This window comes from Lupinus angustifolius, chromosome LG20, assembly GCF_001865875.1.
Source record: "Lupinus angustifolius cultivar Tanjil chromosome LG20, LupAngTanjil_v1.0, whole genome shotgun sequence".
Classification (NCBI taxonomy): domain Eukaryota; kingdom Viridiplantae; phylum Streptophyta; class Magnoliopsida; order Fabales; family Fabaceae; genus Lupinus; species Lupinus angustifolius.
The window spans coordinates 20,468,553-20,477,495 of NC_032028.1; positions in this window are offsets into that span (position 1 = coordinate 20,468,553).

An 8,943-nucleotide genomic window follows, 5' to 3' on the forward strand; every position below is an offset into this window, starting at 1 on the left:
TATATATATATGTGTGTGTGTGTGTGTGGGGTGAACATTGCTTTAAAAGTATGTCAAGACAATATATATCCAAACTTATAAGCACTATTAGGCAACATGAACTCATTAAATTTGTTAATAATTTTTAAATTGTCATTCATTATTATGACCATTTTTCCTTTAGGTTTTGTTTGAGAGTTGTGAGAGAAAGGGAATGAGATGAATCAAATGGTTAGGAAAGGGAAGGAAGGGAATGGAAAAGCGGGAAATCCTCTACCCTTGTTTGGGAGTATGAAATTTAGATGAAGAATAGTAAACTAATGATAATGTAATAATATATTTTTTATTTTTCCTTTAAAAATGTAATTAATAATGAGAAAATGACAATAATATATAATTATATAATATTACTAAAATATTTAGATATTTTGACAATTTATCTCATAAAACTCCAAATTGTGGGAACTTTAAAACTAGACACATGGAGGGTTTGAGAAACCCTCCCAAACCTTCTCATCTCCTTCATCCAACTCCCAAACAAGGGGAGGACTTTCCAAAGTCATTTATTTCATTTCATTCCCTCTAAAACCCCACTCCCAAACAAAACCTTACACTCGATCAATTGGTAATTTTTTCTTTTAAATCAATTTATGTAAAAAAAATAGTCACAAAATCAATTGACATGCATAAAATTTTAACTTTTTATGGAAGAGATCAAAGCGAAAACCTAAAAAATCTTATAAAAATACACTAAAATGATCAAATTTGATAATAATGTAAGCTTATTCACAAAACTTCTTCCAAATTCTAAAACTATGTTAAAGAAATGGAAGATCAAATGACTAGGAAGGGAAGAGAGAAGGAAAATAATTTTTTCTCTTGTTTGAGAGTATAAAATTTAGAAACGATGATAAACCAATGATAATGTTTGAATAATTTTTATTTTTATTTTAAAAATATAATTAACAATAAAAAATTGACAATAATATATAATTATATAAGCTTACGAAAAATATTTAGGTATTTTTACATTTTATTTTCAGAAAAATCTCAAATTGGGCGAAATATACAAATAGACACGAAGAGTTTTAGAGGGTTTGAGAAACTTCACACCACTTTTCTATTTCTTTCTTCCAACTCCCAAACAAGTGAAGATTTTCTAAAGTTATTTATTCTCAATTTTTTTTCATTCCAAAATCATACTAAGTTGTTAAACTACCGGACAAACACTAGCATTATAAGGGGTCAGTTGTTGGGACCAATTTCTGTTCTACCATGTAATAAAAGGTAGCAGCAGTACTTTGTTGAGATTGAGAGAAAAAAGAGATTCTTGTTGACAACACCCCAAATACATTAAAAGACAATGTTTAAGTTGGACCATACTATCTAGATGTCTGTAACTACCAGTCTAGGAACCTTTTGAATTAACTTTCGAGTTTGGTTGTGGAGTTGAATACAAGGAAAGAGAAAACTTTAAACTATAAAATACATTTGTACGATGACTCTTAACATTCATTTGTTATTTATTATCTTCTAAAACTCAAATTCAAAATGACAATATAAAAAATAGTGACAAAATGTAAAAGTGGGTTAGTTTATTTCAAATGCCAATCTACAATAAGTAGATGATTTGTTCCAAAATAAGTGTCAATAATATCATTTCAAATTATTTTAGTACATTAAATTTGTCAACAACCAAATGTAGTTTTCAATTGACCTTCATTAATGAACTAAGTCATCTTCTCTTTTCTACACGTTTTTTTATTGATTTTCTTTTTTCAATGATTTAATACAATGATATTTTGGTAACAAATGCAAATTTATATAAAACCTTGAAGATAATAATTAAAAATAAAAATAGACCAAAACTATAATATTAAGTTAGTGTAAAAAAGAATGATCAATCCTGAAATAGACTCTTATGGTCCAGTGAGAACTTTTTGATGCGAAATATAAAAAACACCTAAGTCACACAGTTACTTTCTATATGAGTTGTTACAATGGATCATGTACACAATGAGAATAACTTAGCAGATCTTTTAACGAAATGACTAGTTAGATAGAAAGTTCACAATACTTAGAGTATGAGTCTATTGCCCTTAGAATAAGGATCATTCATGATGCTAACCCGATCTAACTTACTAGATATCCCAAGAACAAGTTATGAATTGATATGAGAATGAACATGCTATAAAATTATGAGAAACATGATTTCTGCCGCATATGTAAGGATGAGTTAAATTCTTCATGAGATCTATACTCCAATTGGAGTGGAGTACCTAGGCTACATGGGTACTCTTGATAGACTCACCTATGTGAATGTGGAAGTGGGGGTCGCTTCCTATTAAATTTTGGGACAGAAATTGCTAGAGCGTTCACTATACTAGGATACATGTGCATGACCTTTAACACGCAGGCTTTATAGAATACACCTTTGAAAAGGTTGTGTGGTTTGATGCCAGAGCTAGAGTTAAAAACTACGAGTCACTCTATTGAAATCTGGATCTTACTCACTATGCAAATGTTTAAGTCGCATGACACTTTTGTTTATGCACAATCTTATTGAGACCACAAAAATTCTCGGAAATTGTTTTTTAATTTCAAGTGGGGGATTATTGGAACTTGGTTTGTAGAAAGCTATTAGTGAGAACTTTTGGGTGTGAAATCTAAAAAACTCATAACTCCCATATAGAAGAGTTTTGAAAAAACAAAACACATGTCCCATATTGGAGAGATGGGGAACTTGGAAAAATCTCATGTTATAAATAGACGCATTCTCCACGTTTTAAAAACTGGTACCCTAGTGTTGTCGGAAAAAGCTAAAAATGAGAAAAAAGATAAACTAACTATTGAAATAGCTCTCTGGAATGAAAATAATTACTTGTATAAGAATTCATTCTAAATGGGTTGTCTGGTGATCCCTATGGTTACTATAATCCATACAAGTCTGCCAAATTAATTTGGTATGCACTTGAAAAGAAATATGGCACTCAAGAAGGTGAGACTAAAAAATATGTTGTTAGTCTTTACTTCAAGTATTATATGACTGGTGCTAAATCAATAGAGTCTCACTTTATTGATAAAATTGCTCGTGAAATCATTTATGATGTTATGCCCCTAAAAAGTTAAACTCACAAAGTATATGAATGTGTATTCGTTGAGTATGTTGTAAACAACAAGACGTACAATTTTTATGACCTTAACGCAAAAGTTATCATTGAGTCTAAGCGATATTGATTTCAAAGAAAAATAAATTTTCTTTTAAATGGAGGAATAGTGGGGGCACATTAATTAGTCACATATATGTGACTAGAGATAATAATAAAAATGAAAGGTTTGAAATAGAAGCTAAAAGAAGTAAGAGAGCAACAACTGCTAGAGAATACAGACTTGATTATATGGTCTTTATATTGGAGGAGAATCTATCGAATATCCAATAAGTTTTGACTTTTTTGTGTGCTGATTTGTGACAAGAAACCATAAATGTTGAGATAGATTATCCACAGTCTAACAAGAAACAAACTATTTTGGCTCAATCCACTGTGAAAGTTGACATGATAGCACTAGCAAAATCTAGTAATGAAGCAAGTTGGCTAAGAAGCGTGCTTGTAGAGATTCCCCTTTGGGAAAACGGATACTAGTTGTTTTGATCCACTATGATAGTACTATGTCTATTGCAAAAATTGAGAATCGCTTTTAGAGTGGATCGTGTATGCATAAACACAACATCATTAGAAAGTTACTCTCTACACGAGCTATTAGAGTGGATCGTGTATGCAATGAGAATAACTTAACAATTCCATTGACGAAAAGACTAGCTAGAGAGAAAGTCCATAGTACTTCTAAGAGTAAGAGATTGTTGCCCTTAGAACGAGGATCACTCATGATAGTAAGCCGACCTAACTGACACCTAACTGACTGGAGATCCCAAGAAATAGGTTCAATGGGTAATAACAAGTTGTGAAGTGATATGAGAATGAGCATGCTATAAAATTATGTGAATCATGATTCCTACAACATACGTAAGGTTGAGTTAAACTCTTAATGATATATATACTCCAATTAGAGTGAAGTACCTAGGTTACAGGAGCACTCTTGATAGAATCACCAATGTGAATGTGGAAGTGAGAGGCCACTTTCTCTGAAATTTATGGGCATAAATTTCTAGAGCGTTCACTATATTGGGATAGACGTGCATGACTTTTAACGCATGAGCTTTAGAGAATACACATTTGAAAAGGTTGTGTGTGGTTTGATGTCAGAGATAGAGTTCAAGACTACGAGTCACTCTAGGAAAATATGGATCTTACTCACTATGCAAAGGTTTAAGTCGTATGACACATTTGTTTATGCACAATCTTATTGAGTCCGCAAAAATTCTCGGAAATTGTTTTTTACTTTCAAGTGGGGGACTCTTGGAACTTGGTTTCTTGGAAGCCATTAGTAGAAACTTTCCGGTGTGAAATCTAAAAAATTCTCAAGTCCCACATAGAACAGTTTTGATAAAAACAACTCCCAAGTCCCACATTGGAGAGATAGGGAACATGGAAAAATCCATGTTATAAATAGAGGCATTCTCTCCTCATTATAACTCGCCCCAAGTTGAATGTGTGTTTTATTCAACTTTTTCTTTCTCCCTCATATTTTCCGCTGATACACTTTTGGCAAACTTGTCTCCATTTCTTTCCGTGGTACTAAGAATTGGCACAAACATCCAAATTGTGGGGATTTCGAGAACTGACATTAGTAGTCAGTATTGATGGAAAAATACCAGCGCAGGTAGCCAAATTATGGGCATTTCGAGAAATGACACTAGTAGTCAGTATAGTGGGAAAGGAATTGGCACAGGTAACCATATTGTAAGAATTTTGAGAATTGACACTGGTAGTCATATTGCGAGAATTGATAGTGATAGCCATATTGTGGTGGGTGTATTACAAGTTGGTTATTACAATACAATAAGAACTGAATAACAGAGATCTGAACTGTTTTATCATGGGGACCGTGTAGTTGATAATCTGCTTGCACATTTTGGACAGTGCTACAAAACGTCTTAAAGAGAGCGACTTGGTTATGACTCAGCCAATAAGTATCATTTCGTGTCATTTATAATTATTGCAAACTACGATAACAACAATTTAATATACAAGAGTAAAGGAACAAGAAAATATGGAAAGATAATTAGAGGAGAAAGTTTGTATTTCTCGGATTTGATAGAAGAGAAATATGTGAGAAATAATGCCACCAAGTTTTGTTTTCTTGCATAAAATGAATAGAAATAAGGGTGAACGAGTCAAATTCTTTACATTTATTATAACACTTTTATTCTATTTACAACTTAATATTGTTTTTAGCGATCTAATTATCTAGTATGGAAAGACTTTTTTTGTATATCACAACGACAAAATTCATAAAATTTATTTTATTTCCCATATTTTTTTCTCTCTATCCAAATATTTTCTACTTATCTCCTTTCATTTTCAATTCTATCTTAAGAGTTTTATTTTGGAGATGAATGAAAAGGAAATGATGATTTTACTAAAGATCATCCATTTTGGGTGTCGAGGGAAAGAGAGAAAAGTGTTTTGGAGATTTTCTATAGTCATCTAAAAATATGTTATAGTGCCTAAATACATTTAGTAAAATTTCATAATTATATTCTTGTACATTTTCTATTGTTAATTAGATTTTTTAAAATAAATTAAAATTAAACTTGCATTATAATTATTTTAGTCTCATTCCATCTAATTTTCAAATAAGTAAAAAGTGTAACTTGATTTGTCTTTCTTTTTCTTCTTCCACCTCTCTCTTTTTTTCCCTTTATCTATCTTCTCGCCTTTCTATAGTAACTCCCAAAAAAAATTCAATTCACAATTTACCCTCTATCGAAGACTGTGGACGATAAATGTCTCTTTCTAATCTCCCGGGAGGCCATATAATTCTAGACAAACAGATTGACATAACAAAATTATAGTGGTAGTTGTCTCATTGTAAGAGGAACAAGTAATTTTCATGTTAAATAACTAAATAAACAACAAGAAATAAGAAGAAAAATATGTATTTGACATTATGAATTTTCCTTATTTTTATTTAATCGTTAAGTAGTTCAACATGTATATAAATTATTTCCGAGACAATGATGTAAGTGATGTGAAACTTACTTTCCAATGTGCTCCCTCCATGTAAGTCTATTGGACCAGGCATGTGGTTTACCTTTGACCAATAACTAAAAGATATTTTTTTGGTCCATGACAACAAAAAAGAAGTTGTACTATGACTCTGACATCATGATATCATGTTAAAGTTTCATCTCAACACCAATTGAAAAAAAGAGAAATAGTCCAACAGATATTTAGAACATTCACGAGACAATAAGGTAGATAATATGAAATTTACTTTCCAACAATTATTGTCTCTTCAAAAAGAATTAATAGAAATGGATGATGATGTACTAATATATATATATATATATATATTTATTGAGAGTAATAAATATTATATTTAATATGTATATACTGATAGTGGAAGAGTTAATCTACTTATCTCATTGCCAGTTGGTTTAAAAAATTCTCAACTCAGACATAATTGCCTCCAATGCGAGGATACGTGTGAGAAACAAAAAAATTATCTACCATTGACTATCTCAAACAAAGTTAATAATGAATGGTATATTAAAAATATAAAAATACGTGCATAAATTTTAAACTTATAAATATTATCCTCATAAAAATACCATATACTAGTAATCAGTGTAGCTGAAAAATGAAAAAGGAATATATTGGGGGGAAAATATGAAATCTGACACATGGTGACAAAGGAGATAGAAATGGAAAATGTGGCGTTGAAGCAATGGAAATAGAAGTTGGTAAGGTTCTGAATCAAATTCTGAAATCAAGCGCGTGGCATGTAAGCTCAGGTGTCATGAGTCATCACTAATAACTAATAATGCATTGGAAACTAAACACCTTTTCCACTTTAGCTCCTTGATTTTGGGAACTCTCTACCCTTTTTTACAAAATATTGTAATATTATATTTATTAATTTAGCAAACATAACTCTAATCTTTAAAATGTGAAAGTTGATAAATTTCCTACACTCTAATTAATATGTTGTTAGAATATTATCTCCCAAATTAAAGTAGTTTAATTTGTTAACCTAAATAAACTTTCTAAAATATGAATTTTGTATTTTTATAAAAGAAGTTTGATATCTCTTAACATATTATAGGTTGAAAACTTGTATAGAGATACATGCAACACATCATAGTTGGAGACAAACGCATTTTATGGTTTCTGATATATTTAAGACTAAATTTAATTAGGATTAAAATATTAATATGTTGTCAATATCTTATTGATTGTCTATAGATAATAGGCCTATGACAACGGTCTCTTATGTTTCTATATTTATTTGTATCCAATAACTTATATTATTTTTTATAGTGCAATATTTATATACTTTCATTATAAAAATAATAATTAAATATGAATGTCAAAATATATAAAATTCATACACTACTAATACATTTTTTCTATTTTTTTGGTATATTATGTAGTATATATAATTACTCTTAATTAATAATCTTAAGCTAAGTCTCTAATAACTGCTATTCAAAAACCAACGGCTGGTTTCTGGTTTGGATTTGAGTCCATGGGCGAGACCACGTAAACAGCTTTATGTGGGGCCCTTCAGCATCTCATATAAATAATAACAAATGAATTAATAATTGAATACCTAATTAATTGGAAGCTTTATAGTTTACTATTGATTTTTCAGTAATTAACTGTTTAGATTACTCGTAATCTAAGGAGAAACAGTTTATAATATAGTTTAAGGCACCGCCACCCCACCCACAGTATTGATCACTTTTCATTATCAAATTAAATTAGTGATATAAACTACATACAACAAAATTGAAATATAATTTAAGAGAAAAAATGTATACAGGATAATACATGAATTTTATACATTATTATTGTATCATTTATTATTTATGTTTTATTATTGTAGACTCTTAAAAAATGTAATAGAAATAAATTATAGATAATATACTGAGTATATATAAATCTTTACATTACAGTTATAGTTTAATTCCTTAAATATATTAGGTTACAATGTTTTGTGCATGTGAGAAAGAATTTTTCTTTATAATAGTTCACTTCAATTATTTCTGTATTTAAAAAAAAATATTCTGAAACTGGTCGTTGAGAATTCCTAAATTAACAAATTAAGTTAGTAGACTAATTATATTATCAATTAAGATAATGAAATCGTGTCTCAACTTTATCGATGAAGTTAAAGTCTTAAATCCTCCTAGGCTTGTCCAAGTGGAATGTATCCATACAAGGTCAAATAAAGTATTTAGTTCTGCACAAACATTTCGATTATCTATGTTTGCACATAAATAAGTAAACTATAGTCTTTGTTGTATGTAATTTTTTAATTTCGTTTTATATTCTTATAATTTTTTTAAACCAATTTGGGATGTACCCAAAAAAACCAATTTAAGAGATATGAAAATATTGTGATGAATGAATAAAAACATTGGACAATATATGATAGAGATGAATGTATTAGAAAAAACTAAAGCAGCTTCTTAGATATAGGGATAATAATAAAAATCAAACTAAGTAATTATTTAAACCCAAATTTAATTTTGACAGGAAAAATCTACTGTGAATGACTTTGGATTTTACCTGAATATAATTTTGAGTTTAGGATTGGTACAGATAATACTATACCCCAAATCTTCCCATAACCTAAATGATATATTTAAAATTACACAATTATATATATATAATAATAATAATCAACATGTGTAGTGGGATAACCTAATATTTTATCTTTATGTGAATTTGAGTTTCACAATAAAACGTATAGGTTTGGCACTTGCCGGCTGTTAGAAGAAAACACACCATATTACTACTTCCTATGTATGTGTAAACACATGTATATATATATATA